The 12,934-nt window shown below is 46.7% G+C and overlaps 1 protein-coding gene across 1 annotated transcript in view; it reads left to right on the forward strand.

Moving 5' to 3' along the window:
* The first annotated feature begins 218 nt into the window (after positions 1 to 218).
* LOC135388888 (uncharacterized) overlaps positions 219 to 12,934 on the forward strand; it is a 57,069-nt gene continuing 44,353 nt past the window's right edge. The window contains exon 1 of the mRNA XM_064618752.1: positions 219 to 364. The gene's annotated coding sequence lies outside the window, so the exon portion shown is untranslated. The remainder of the gene's footprint in view (positions 365 to 12,934) is intronic.

Consider the following 12,934-nt stretch of genomic DNA (forward strand, 5'->3'; position numbering starts at 1 on the left):
AAGATATTTTAACACGCAGTTCGAGCACTGTCAGGTTCACGTAAAAAAAAATGAAAGAATAAAAAAATTTGCAAAGAAAAGGAAGTGCCGACAACCTCATTTTGTTGGCGTCATGCCCCAGCTATGCAGGCATGCCGGCATATTAGTATGACACCACGCGTCCAACTCGCTGTCCTTCACGAGAGATGGCGCTAGGTGCCCCATCACGTCGTGTTTTCCGCGAGCAGCTGCTCTTCGTTTTCCGGATGAAACTTCGTTGGAGGCAAGTTCCAAATCTGTGTCTGACCGAGTGCAGTCCCGGCGCCTCCCAGGCCCCTATTGGATTGATTATCGTTTCTGGTTGTGTCCCTCTGTTCTGCCTGTGGTGAGTGCGGATATCTTTCGTGTTGTCTTTGTAGCCCGCATTACGGACGAATGCGGGCGAGAAACACTGTCTGTTTTGTCTGCCTCTCTAAAAATAATCAGAAAGCGGGTACAGTCCGCAACAACGTGTCACGGTTTTCGAAATAATATAAATGCTGGGAAAATGTGTTTGATGATATTATGCGACGCGTCTCGTTTGCCATAACAAGTAAGCAATCGAATTAATTTGTTGTGTGGATCCTACAATTTAATCCGCAGCGAGCGACAGTCATGCGCTCTATTTTTCTTTTCCTTTTTTTACTCGTATTTTGAGTGTCTGCGCTTCAACAACAAATATTTAGCGAAATTTTTAGCGCTCCTTTCTTTGTTTCACATCCAGAGAAAACCACAGATATCGCAACGCTAATACCGCCGTACGATTGATATCGCTTCAGCCCCTTATCTTCGCTATGTACACTACGGGATATGCAGATTTGTGTAGGGTTTTCATCTCGGCAGGCTGTTAAAGAATTGCGTATCCGGTGACAGCCATACCTGCTGGCTTTTTCAGGCTTTCTTTTTTTCTTTTTTTGGCACGTACTTTGGAGGTGTTACTTGGGCCTTCTGGGGGTGTTGGGGCGTATGGGGAAGGGTGCCGGGAAGTCCCTGATATGCAGCACTCAATTCGGGAAATCGTTCGATTTACTGCTACTCCATTAGTTTTCCTCTGCACGTCGTTCTCTTTTCAACCGAATTTCTGTTCCCCTGACAGGACATACTAAATAATAAGTAAATATTAACTGACAAGCACATATTAGCCTCGCACTTGTTCCACGTGCTCCTGCGCTAGAGAAAGATCCGACGCATATTGATCACGTGATCGAATTCGCTCATCTCTCTATATTATAACGACTGCAAATTGTGAGGAAAGTTCATGCGAACAACCACGTGCATTGTTCAGAGATGGACGAAGTTGGCACAACTCGTTCCAAACCACGTGGCTTCTGACGCTCGAGAAGACGTGCACGGGTTGTTCACAGAGTCCTGCGAGTAAAAGCTGGAAAAAGAAAAAAAGGGTGTGCGAAATAAAAAAAGAAAACACGGGAAAGAAGAAAAAACGTTTCCGGAGACGGATTAGAGCATGCGTACGAGGCAGGCTGGTCCCGGTGTACCTCCCACCTCGTCCCACGAAAATAACCCGCCGTGTAAATCAACTGATTGCCAAATCCACAGACGTCACGATATTGCCAAAGCATCACGAACTTTGAGCGGGCAAACGTGAACAGGAACCGCGCGATTATAAACTCATCGCCGTACCAGCACGGCTACCGTGCGCGTAAGAAGTACGTTAGAAGCGAAGCAAAAGCAATGGTAACGAGGTGCACCCCGCGGATGTGTGTCAAGTATTGACGAGACTTTGTTGTAGATACGTCCTATAACCCCTGTTGATGACGGAAATGACATGAGAAGATGTTATAAACGATGAGTGAGGAGGGAGAAGTACGGCCATTTGTCTTGATATTGAATGCTAAGGGACAACATAACAGACGACGGGTGATGTCTGAACTTCATCATCTGCGATCGTCGCCGGGCAGTTTCAGACTACGGTATACACAAGCGCCTTGGGGCCCCAAGAAATAAGTCGCCGTCACTGCGCATGTCCGGGACCCAAGAAGTATTTTGCGCAATGCGCGGTGGCGACTCCTTATTCATTTTGAGGGCTCCAAGGCGCCCTTGCGTACCCTACTCTGCCTAACTGCCTACTGTGCTTTCAGCATTTCACACATGTTTACGCGATCTTTGAGTTTGATGGCGTATTGTAATCTGACTTCTCTTATGGGACGGTTTAGTTGAGGAAGCATCCTAGGCCGACCACCGTGTAGGTCCGTCCATAGCTTTCAAGGTCACGTGACCAAAAATTTACGTTTGGCACAATCCGCAAAGATGAGGTCATTTTTCCTTGTTCTTTAAATGTCTACAGGAAATTGTCACGTTCCTTGCTCGGTGCACTTGGCGTTTTTGGAAGTCGTATGTAAGAGTACTCAGCTTAAACAAAGAATATGTGCATGTAGCTGTGCAAGATGTTTATAGTTACTTGTAAAAGCTTGCAACCGTTACAAGTCGTGAAGCTACGTACTGTCTCCTTCACCGCTGTATAATTTCGTGCGACGGTACGTCACAACATTCGTATTATGGCATAGTAAAAGGCGGAAAAAAAATTCCACGAAAGTGTACATATCGAATTGCGGACCCGCCCTTTTCCTGTCTGTCTGTGCGGCTATGAACGAACGTTTCTTCTTTCTTTTTTTTTCTTTTTCTTTTTATTTAAGCCCAGTTCCCGTTCCAAAACAGGAAACGCAACTGGGTTCCGGAAGTCCGCACCCCGGGTTTTTGCCGCCGTTCTCGTATCTCGCATTACACACAGGGCTCAATGGCAGATAGACACTTCACATCACATCACAGCAGCACTAAGTAGAAGCGAGAATTGTTTGCTGTAAGATATGCGCTCCGTTTGCTTTCTTGAGATTCCTCGTTGTCTCCTTTGAATTCCGTCCTTTGGCCCGACCGATTGCGACAGCATTCTCCGAAGAAGGCAATGTAGATTGCATTTCCGGTGGCTGGTGCAATCAGGGGCGGATTTAGGGGGATCCGGATATCCTCAACCCCCCCCCCCTTCAATTTCAGTCGTTACATAAAGTTTCAATTTACCTTGGTGGTGTTAAAGAAAATAACGAAATTTGGGAAACAGCAGAGGCCATTTCGCTGGGAAGCAAGACAGAGCTGTGTCACTGTCACTCGACACTTTTATGACCCAGGGATCTGGTCCGAAGCTTCCAATGGGGAAGGTGGCCGACTTCCCGGTCACAGGGAGAGGCTACCGTTTCCAGGAAAAGAAAACGGGGAATGCTCATGACGAAAAGGGGAGACTTGGACTCTGTGCTTCGTGCGAGCAGCACGTACTTGTATTCAGTTTTGTTATCAAGAGCTTCATTTATGTATTACGAGTGTGGTTATAATATACAGTTGTTTGTTGGTTGCGAATATTACTGAGTCGTCTGAGTTTGTTTCCTCGTCGACAATTTATTCGACGATCGCGATCAACGTCATCTGTAACAGGTGGTGTAATAGCATGCTGCCCTCCCCCCCCCCCCCCCCCCCCCTCAGAGAAATCCTGGATCCGTCTCTGGGTGTAACACAAATATAGCTCTCTGCAACCTTAGTCATCTGCCCTAGTTGTAAAGTTCCGAAGTTCGAGCGTTGTTGTACAATTGAATGCCTTCTCTGCAATAACGATGTAAACCAATGTGCATCGCTTTAACGATAAGTCCCTAGGAGTCGGTAAATAAAAACCTGCTTTACGTACATGTTTGTAAAAAAAATTACATGCTGCATTTGGAAACGGGTGCAGTTATTTCCAGTTCAGAGAAGTGTTACATTATTTCCAGTTTTTCTTATTTCTCCAAAGTACAAATTTACTCTCAGCGTTAGTACGGCAGACAGCCATTCAATTAAAATTAAAAAACTTCAGTGCTTGCTGTTTATGCTTGTTCGTTTTTATTTTCACTTTCTTCTTTTTTTAACTACCTGCCAGTTAGTTTGCCAAAGCAGGAGAGGACTATAGTCAGCATGCATCAAGACATAAGGCAAGAACAGCTAGCCATGACCAGATACAAAATCGAACGCCTATGCCACGACAACCATCGAAACATTATTGGCAATGGATAGCGGTAACTGCTTTTTCAAAGTCTTCAGTTGTATCTACAGCAACTATAAATCCCGGGAAAGATTTAGAGCATAGCATCCTGGTAAAGAATTTCAATCTCAAACTGTTCGACGAAAAGAGGTTTTTTTGTTTTGTTTTTTCTAAATTGTAGTTTCAGTAAAAAATGGAACAGCAGAGAAATCCTATTGATGTCTTGTCCTTCTTGCCTTCGCTTATCAGCACCAGACACTTGCAACAGTACTGGACAGCAAGGGCAGCATTCCTCGAGTATTGACAAGAAAATGTCGATTGAGGCAATTGACATAACTCTGTCGTCGTTTCACTTGAAACAACTATCGCGAATGGCCTCATACAGGTCGCTGGGTGGGCAAACCTGAGCTGTAATCTAAGCACACATGTTAAAGGGACAGTTCAGACGGAACGGAAGCTGGGCAGACGACGTCAAAACGCTGAGAGTCACCGGGCGAAATATTTCAAGTTTATTTCGCACCATTATGACATATGCCAGCTTGTTCACAATTACCCGATACATATCTGCCGGCATGAGTAGCCTGTGTAGGCTTGGTGGCCACTCCACTCAGTCAACTGCAAGATATTCTGGTTACATGCAAGGCTGTAAACAAAATAAAACAAACAAAAATGATAGTCTTATAGACATATACCCGTGAGTGACATATAAGAGGGTCGTAGAAGAAAGAAAGTAATTTAATATTATAACAGAACTATCATTACTGTGACCTCACAGTGTGTAGTAGTGTTGCGGAAGTTCGAGCAACAATATCGCCTATTGAAAAATAATAATAATGAGGATGTACTGATTTATTTCTCAATAGACGATATTGTTCCTGGAGCAACCACAACATATGATGATATGGTTGCACAAGAAGAATGTGTAGCATGCCCTGGAATTGTTGGCGACATACAACAAAACGTTACCAGCCCTAATACGTAATAACCACGTCGGCGCGCATGCGCAAAGCGTCAGCAACAACTTTATGATGATGAATGGGGAGTTTCATCGCCAGGGGCGATACTCTCCCCCATTGCTGATGGTGATGTGGGGGATGAAATAATCATCCCCTTCACAATGAGGTGCGACGTCCTGTGGTGTCCAAAAATGTGAAAAGAGCTTTGAGGGCACAGCGTTGGTGGACTGGATTCGGCCAGGCCAATTTTGAGAGAGAGATGGGGCGAGATTCCAGCTCGTCCGTGTGAACATTCCTCCCTCGAACTTGGAATCCATCGTATGTATCTATTTTCCTGTGGCCGGAAATCGCGCGGTCTCTTGCGCGTCTCGCTCCGTGCCCAAAGCACGCCGGTGATTAAGCACAGACGTCGCGTGTCACTCCGCATGGAGAGAGACTCGCAAAGAACGTTTCATTTCTGATACGTGATATCTTGGTCTCGAAGACGAGTCACCGGGGGCACACAGGCCTTCAATGAGTGGAGCTAATTTCCAGCTGCTTTGACTCAGAGTGTGTGTCACGCGTTAAGACGTCGTTTGTCTCTGTTTATGAGTGGATGTGCCGCGACCCCCGATGGTGTCTGGTGACGTAGAAGGCCGTGTAACGTTTCAAGACAGTCACCTGCGTTGGAAAGTTAAATTGATATTTGGTCCACTTAATCGTGCATTAACTGGTGCCGGAAACCATCGTTTGGACATTAACATTTCCAGCGCAATGTGCACGTTAAACGCATCATGTCATGTTCCGTTGACGAAAACCTGTCGTTCTTGGCACATGAGTAGTTGACAACCTCCTTCTTTTTTTAAACTTTGGTTATATTTGCGCGTTAAACGCATCATGTCATGTTCCGTTGGTCTTCATCTTCATCGGCAGTGTACATGAATAGTGTGGTTCGCCAACCGGTGATTTCAAACACTTCACCAGTAGACAACACGGCAATGACCCCATCCCTTGCTGCCCTGGCGTACGACCAAGAAACGGCACTGCGAGGCTCCGCGCCCTTCAGCCGTTATTTTGAACAACCCAGGCAACGCGTCGCTTAAAAACGAACAAGGTTCCCTTGCCATTTAGAGCGCCGCAGCGGTTCGGAATTGGCGTGACCTTTGACAGCACAGCACCGCCAGCAAGGCACCAATTTACTGAGCCTGTATCAACACCAATGCCGTGACGACTCAAATTATTGAGCCTCAAACGTCCAGAAATATGTTCGGGTTCGGGTATAGCCCGCGAGAAGTTCGTCCGCGTGCTAAAGCCAGGACTCGAACTCGGAGCTCTGACATTGCCGATCTGGTATGGTCCCAGTCAGGGGCCGGATCTAGGGTGGTCCGGATTTCCTGATCCCACCCCTTCAATTTCTGTCGCGGAGTGCTTAAAAGTCCTGGAACGCACCCATCCCCTTTCCCTTGGTATCGACTACATTGCATCAGCATAGCCTTGTCATGAACTACGATGCCTCAAGCACGCGATAGGGGGGGGTTAATAGACACCCTTAACAGATCTATAGGAAACAGCTATGCAGGTACCCAGGAACATCAATGGGAAAGCGCTGTAGCATCGTTTGAAGAGGTGTAGGGAATGTGGAGTCTCTGAGAGGAATGAGTGAACAGGCGAGGAAATGGACAGTCAGACACACAGTGAGCACATGAAGAAAGAAAGAAGCAGAACAGCTAAGTCACGCTAGTCTCTAAAGTTATGTGCAAAGAACGTCCTCCGAATTCGTCGCTTTTCTTCTTTGTCACACGAAAATGACAACGGAGAACATTGACAGCTCAACTCCCTTGCATTCTCGTGTCGAAGAGGAAGCAAAATACAGTTATTATGACGACGCAGCTACCCACTGCCGTGAATCCTGCTCGACGGCCATTAACGAGGAGCGATCACGATCATCCAGGCACGGTAAACAGCAGATGGCTGTCCAATCGTCTGGCGACCCGTGCACGTGGTGTACCGCAGGAATAGTCACGTGATGAAATGGCACACGGCTTGATGGGTCGCGCATCGGCCCTCCCTCCCTCCCTCTTCCGTACATGTATCCGGGGGTCTCAGAACAAATAAACGTCTGCCTGCCCGTACTTTCAACGCGTACATTACTCAAGTGGGTAGAGGACCACCCTCCGTGCGTCCGATATGGAGGGATTTCCTTGCGTCATTGCATCTTTTATCTTCTTCTTCCTGGACTGTTTGCGTGTCCCAGCTGGATGAAAGGCACCGTACCAAAGAAAGAAAGCGTATGCCTTACGCATGCGTCTTCTGAAACATCTGCAGGAGGAAGGACTTCCGAGAGTTTCTGCCACCAATAGACTTCAAGACGTGCATGTCGCACACAAAAAAATAGTAAAATAAAAGAAAAACCCATTATATTATAGCTTTTGTTTGCTGCCGAGAAATTATTAAACATATGAACGCACGCACACACGTTCTGCGCCCACTCTTCGCATATTTACAAAACTTTTCGGGTGATTATGTGTGAAATGTACAAGTACCTATATGCACAGGTGACTTACGTTGAACACGTGACTTACGTGACATGTCCTCGGGCAAGACGAATGGCCATCCACGTGACGACGGCATTGTTTCAGTTTCGTTTTGATTCAATCCACACGGGAATTACCTTCTGTTGCAAATTGATCCTATGTGTGCCGTCGCGTGCCGGACCTGCGCGGGTATTTTCACCCGTTCTCGAAATATTTTGAATAATCGGGCACAGCTGTTAGTTATTTGGAGCAGCAGCTAAGCGCCGGCTAAAAGCGTCTGACAGCCATATTAATTCTGCGCAACGTTTCGCCTAATTGGTTCTATACCCCTTTTTTTTCTGTGTACCTGCGTTCGCACGTCAAAGGTGTGTACTTCCCAATCACGGCGACACAAAGAAAGACTCTGGACCTATTTTCGGGTCCGCGTTCTTAACAACTTCTCGGTTGCCAAAACTTCGAAAAACGCGCATAAAAATATACTACGTTAAAGCTTTCTGTCAAGGACAGTCTGTAGCGGAATTTCAGCGCTTGTCTTCTCTAAGTAAGCAAAAATACGAGGGTGTATAGACTAAGAATGCCAAGACCTACCCACTTACTGTGTTGCTGCCCATCGCAGTCAGCAAAATGAAAGAAGGTCTTGTCAGCGCATTCCTTGTACTCACCAAAAACGCCCACTACGTCCGACAGGGGGCGTTGCATTGCAACGTACTGCGCCAGAACTAGGACGCGCGTTGGGAAGCGCCATGTTCCTACCAAGTCAGTGGACTCCAATAAAACTGTCACCCATCTCTGCGTCTGTATGAACGCGCAGTTAAACTCTCTTCAATCAGCGGTAGTTCTTTCGCGGTTCATCGTCCAACAACATCGCCTGGCTGTTTATACTTGCTGGTGGCGTTGACGTCAAACAACTGCAACGGCTTACATCAACGAGGTTTCTATTCTTGCCTGCATGTGTGTTTCGCTTTTTGCATTGCTGTTGTTTTGGTTAGCGGGTAGTGAAACGATTCTCCCACTGTTGAAGACACCATGTTGATGCGGAGGAAAAGATGCGGATAAATGGTGCGGATGATCAAGAAGCAACGTCGTATGAGGATGTGATCCCGCGCTTGAAATTCATCGCACACCGAATACAAGGCAGTGGCACTGCGAGAGGGGTGCCCTCACTCTACTATTATGCGTACAGTTGTAAAAAAAAAAACTACGCGCGCCGTTTCGCGGAAAGGTGCGTGGTGTTCCTGTTGTCGTGGTAATCTTCTGCTCCTCCGCAGACAAATTCCCCGTTTGGTGTCGCGTTCTGTCCACCGTTGCTGCTTTCGAAAGCACTTTATTTATTTATTTTTTGTTTATTTTTTGTAAATGCTTTTGCAAAAGAAGCGTGCTCTGGACACAAGTATGGTTTCGTGTATCGGATATGTGGGCTGCTATATTACAACCGCTGCATTAAATACATGCAGTTAGAGAGGGTTTACCTTTTGCATGTGGGCTGGAAAAATACTCTGGCGTGCAATGTCATGTGTCACATTCCAGCGAATCACAGCACTTTATTAAAAAGTGTCGCGCTAAGTGCAGAATACATAGCTAGGTCTATATATTGTCCGCGATTCAAGAATGGGAAAGACAAAAAAAAAAGAATGGATTTTCGGCATACCGAGAGAGCGACAACACCGTGTCGAAGCATAACCTCATTCCGTCCAGCAGAGCAGATGTAAACGGGTGTCTAGTTCAGTTAGACAAAGATCTCCCTTCATGTCGATCTCTAGTGCTCTCCGAGACATTCCCTTTCCCTCTATCTCGGATTTGGTTTGCGACCCGACCGCTGCTCCAGCTGGCAGGCATCTGCTAGTGTCACACCCGCTAAAGCCAAACTTGTTTGGAAAACAATTCGGTTCACAAGTGTCGTGCGTTGCGGCAAAAGCTGTTGCGAGGTCGACGTTGCAAAGTTGATTTCCATACATAACGGACATAGTATGCTTCCAAGAAGAACCAACGCAGTGCGTAAGGACAGATCCTGTTATTATTATTGTTTCTGTTACCATAGGTGTCATACTTTTAATCGCATAACATGTCGTTACAAATGTTGCATCATATAGCATTGTTGTTTTCATCTGTATTCGTTTAATGCGCGATGCGATACTGATATTTTATTTTAATTCTGTTTAGCTTACCTTCGAGCGGCCTTAGGCCATACAAAGAGGGTGGGGCACTGTCATAACACACACACGGAACAAAGAAGAAAACATACTGATACTAACACTACACACGGTCAAAATGAAACAAATAAGTAAAGCACACTTCTATTGCGTAATACATATTGATACCGCTACTACATAGAGTCAAGATGATATACATATAATAGAACACACGTCTATTGCGTAGTAAATGTTGAGAACTATATGGTTATGATGGTGTGTTGGGTGCAAAATATGGTGTAATAGCGGTGACAAACTGACCGTGATCAGTGATGGTCGCAATGTTGGATGGCAGCTTGTTCCATACCAATGCCGATCGCGGGAAGAATGAATTAGAAAAGGATGTTGTACGAGAACGAGGTGTATGGACCTTATGCATGTGATCGACACGACGTGAAATAAATTGTGCAGGGGTAATGTACGGTTCACGAAGAGTGGGTGAATGATAAAACTTATGGAACAATGATAGCCGATGGATTTTCCGCCGGATCGCCAAGTCGGGAAGCTCTGCGCGACGTTTCAAGGACGTGACGCTAGTACTTGATGAATAATCGCGGAAAATGAAGCGGGCTGCTTTGTTTTGGAGATTCTCGATACTGGTCGAGAGGTAATGTTGGTGGGGGTCCCATACAGCGCAGGCGTACTCGAGCTGCGGGCGAGTAAAAGACAGGAAAGCAGTGCGCCTTAGATGAGAGGGGGTATGAGACATGTGACGTCGGATGTAACCAAGGCTACGACTAGCATCGGAAAGGATATTAGTAATATGGGTGTTCCAGGACAAGTCAGCAGTGAAGTGGGCCCCTAAATATTTATACGATGCGACGCGTTCAATTGGCGCATCACAGACTGTGTAATTGACGGAGGACGATGTTCGCCTTCTAGTAAATCGGATCAGTTGCATTTTGACGGGTTCAGAAGCATACTCCAGGTGCTACACCATTCACCAATCATGTCGAGATGACTCTGCAAGATCCGGTTGGCGTCGTCAGAAAGGTGGCTGCGATAAACGACGCAGTCGTCCACAAAATGACGCACTTTCGATGAGATGCCACGAGGTAGATCGTTGACATAGATTGTAGATACATTGTAGATACATAGATATGCGTGTGGAGTTTTATAAACTTTCCTTACTAACGCCAAAGGAAGTCAGTACGACAAAATTGCCATGATCAAATCTAGGCCAGCAACGTTCTGTCCTAAAAGCACAAACGTCCCTTCTGAACAAGGTAGGACTTCAGTCTTCACAATGAGGTGCACTCCTGTATGAGGTTTATCGTGGCACTTTCACCAAATTAGTGCGAGTAATGGGATATCTATCGCCTGTTGCGACGAAGCACCCCAGTCGTCATCACCAAAATAAAGTTGTTGTTCACCTAAGGAAGACTACAATACGCGGTGGTTGCACCGTTTTACAGGTTAATACAAACGATATGCCACGCAGGATGCTACTTTCCAGCAAACTCGTCTCACTCTTCTCACTGTTTCTCTCTCCGTCAACAGGCTATTACGTCACTGACATTCAAAAACGAGGATGTAACAGCCCCCACGCCAACATAATTTCCATAAAAAAAAAGCTAACAAGATTAACGGCTAACGAGAATACATAAAAAAAAATACCGGCTCGTCGACCTTAATCTGACACTGGTGCCTCGTATCAACCCATCGCCATCACCCTCTTTCTTATAACAACAAACGCGGCTCAGTAACACAACGGCTGCGCAGTTTCATCTCGGCGGTTACACCACCAGACAAAGCGGGTGCTCGCAATACCGCTCTCATACCTAAAAAAAAAGAAGGAACGACAAAGACGGCGGAGTCATACAAGGCAAGCAAAAAAGCCCCGTGAAGGGAGGCGAAATAGCAACGTCTCTCTGACTTCATGACCAAATTTAGCCATCCGAAACGAGGTTTCATCCCGTGTGTCTAGATTCTGACACAGGCCTCCCCCATGCGTCCCCTTCTTCTGGAAGAAGCCTCCAACGTGGCACTTTTTTAGCCTTTCTCAGAGGCGATATGTCCTCCCCGCCGGCATACCAACCCTGAGCCTCTCCCGGTCCCAATACAGTCTTGACGCGCGGTAAAAGTTTTCGTGGCTCTGCAGGTTTTTTACAGCCTCGAAGACACATGTTCGTTTGGTCGCAAAAAGCAGAAGTAAGCGTCTGTGCTAAGTATGTGCGCGACGCATATATTTCTTTAAGCATAAAAGGATTATGTAAAGGGACCTGGTGTAACTCGAGTAACTCAAGTGTACCGTTTAACTTGGTTGAGAATTCCAGATGTGACAGGGGATTTACAACCCTGCGTTGTCTTTGGGCTTTGTTCGGTTTTGGGCATACTATGGCCCTTAGTGACTAACTCTCCTACTGTGGCTACGATGACAGGGTTGCCACCTGTCCGGATTTCACCCAAACGGTTCAGAAATTCAAAGCTTGCGTTCGGTGTCCGGCTGAAGGTATAATCCGGACATAAAATGTTCGGAAATTGGCGAAAGCGGAGTAAAAACGTTACGGCTTTCGTTTGGATCATCATCGCAAAATATCGAGCGATAGCTAAAATAAACAATCAAAGCTACGTTGCGCCACATGAAGATATACTGTAGAGTGTAGACAACCTCTCATCTATTAGAACCCTCCGTACCCAGCGCTCGAGGAGGAGGAGTGTCGTTGGGAGGAACCCGAGAGGTCTGCCTGCCTGATTAGGCGGCATGTTTCTCGGGAAGGGAAAGGTGGAGGAGAGGAGGAGAGGAAAGGGTGAAGTGGAAGACCGAGCGGAATCCGCTCGGGGGGAGGATAGCTGCGTCCATGGGCCGACTTCAGGGGAACTGTGCCGGCATACGCCTATTACACATCTGAGGGAAACCCAGGAAAAACCCCAGACGGCACAGCCGGCCCGCGGATTCGAACCGCGGACCTCCCAGTCTCCAAGCGCACGCGTTACCGCTGCGCCACCGGAGCTGGTGCTACCCAGCGCTCAGGTTTCAAACCTCAAGAATTTTATGTAGTCCCTCCCAATCCATTTCATCCAATCCAAGACTAGGACAAGGAATGGAGGGAGGCGTGGTAGGGCCCAACAGTAACAGCTCCCCACAGAACCCCCTTTTCTTTCCTTCTTCCCTTCTTTGCCTTTTTTGTTTGGAATAGCAAGCCTACCTTCGTCTGGCTGACCTTTCCTTTCTTTTTCTTAATAAACATATCCCCCCCCCACCCCCCCACCCCCCAGTTTGATATAGTTTACAAAGCA

Source organism: Ornithodoros turicata, chromosome 3, assembly GCF_037126465.1.
Source record: "Ornithodoros turicata isolate Travis chromosome 3, ASM3712646v1, whole genome shotgun sequence".
Taxonomy (NCBI): Eukaryota; Metazoa; Arthropoda; class Arachnida; order Ixodida; family Argasidae; genus Ornithodoros; species Ornithodoros turicata.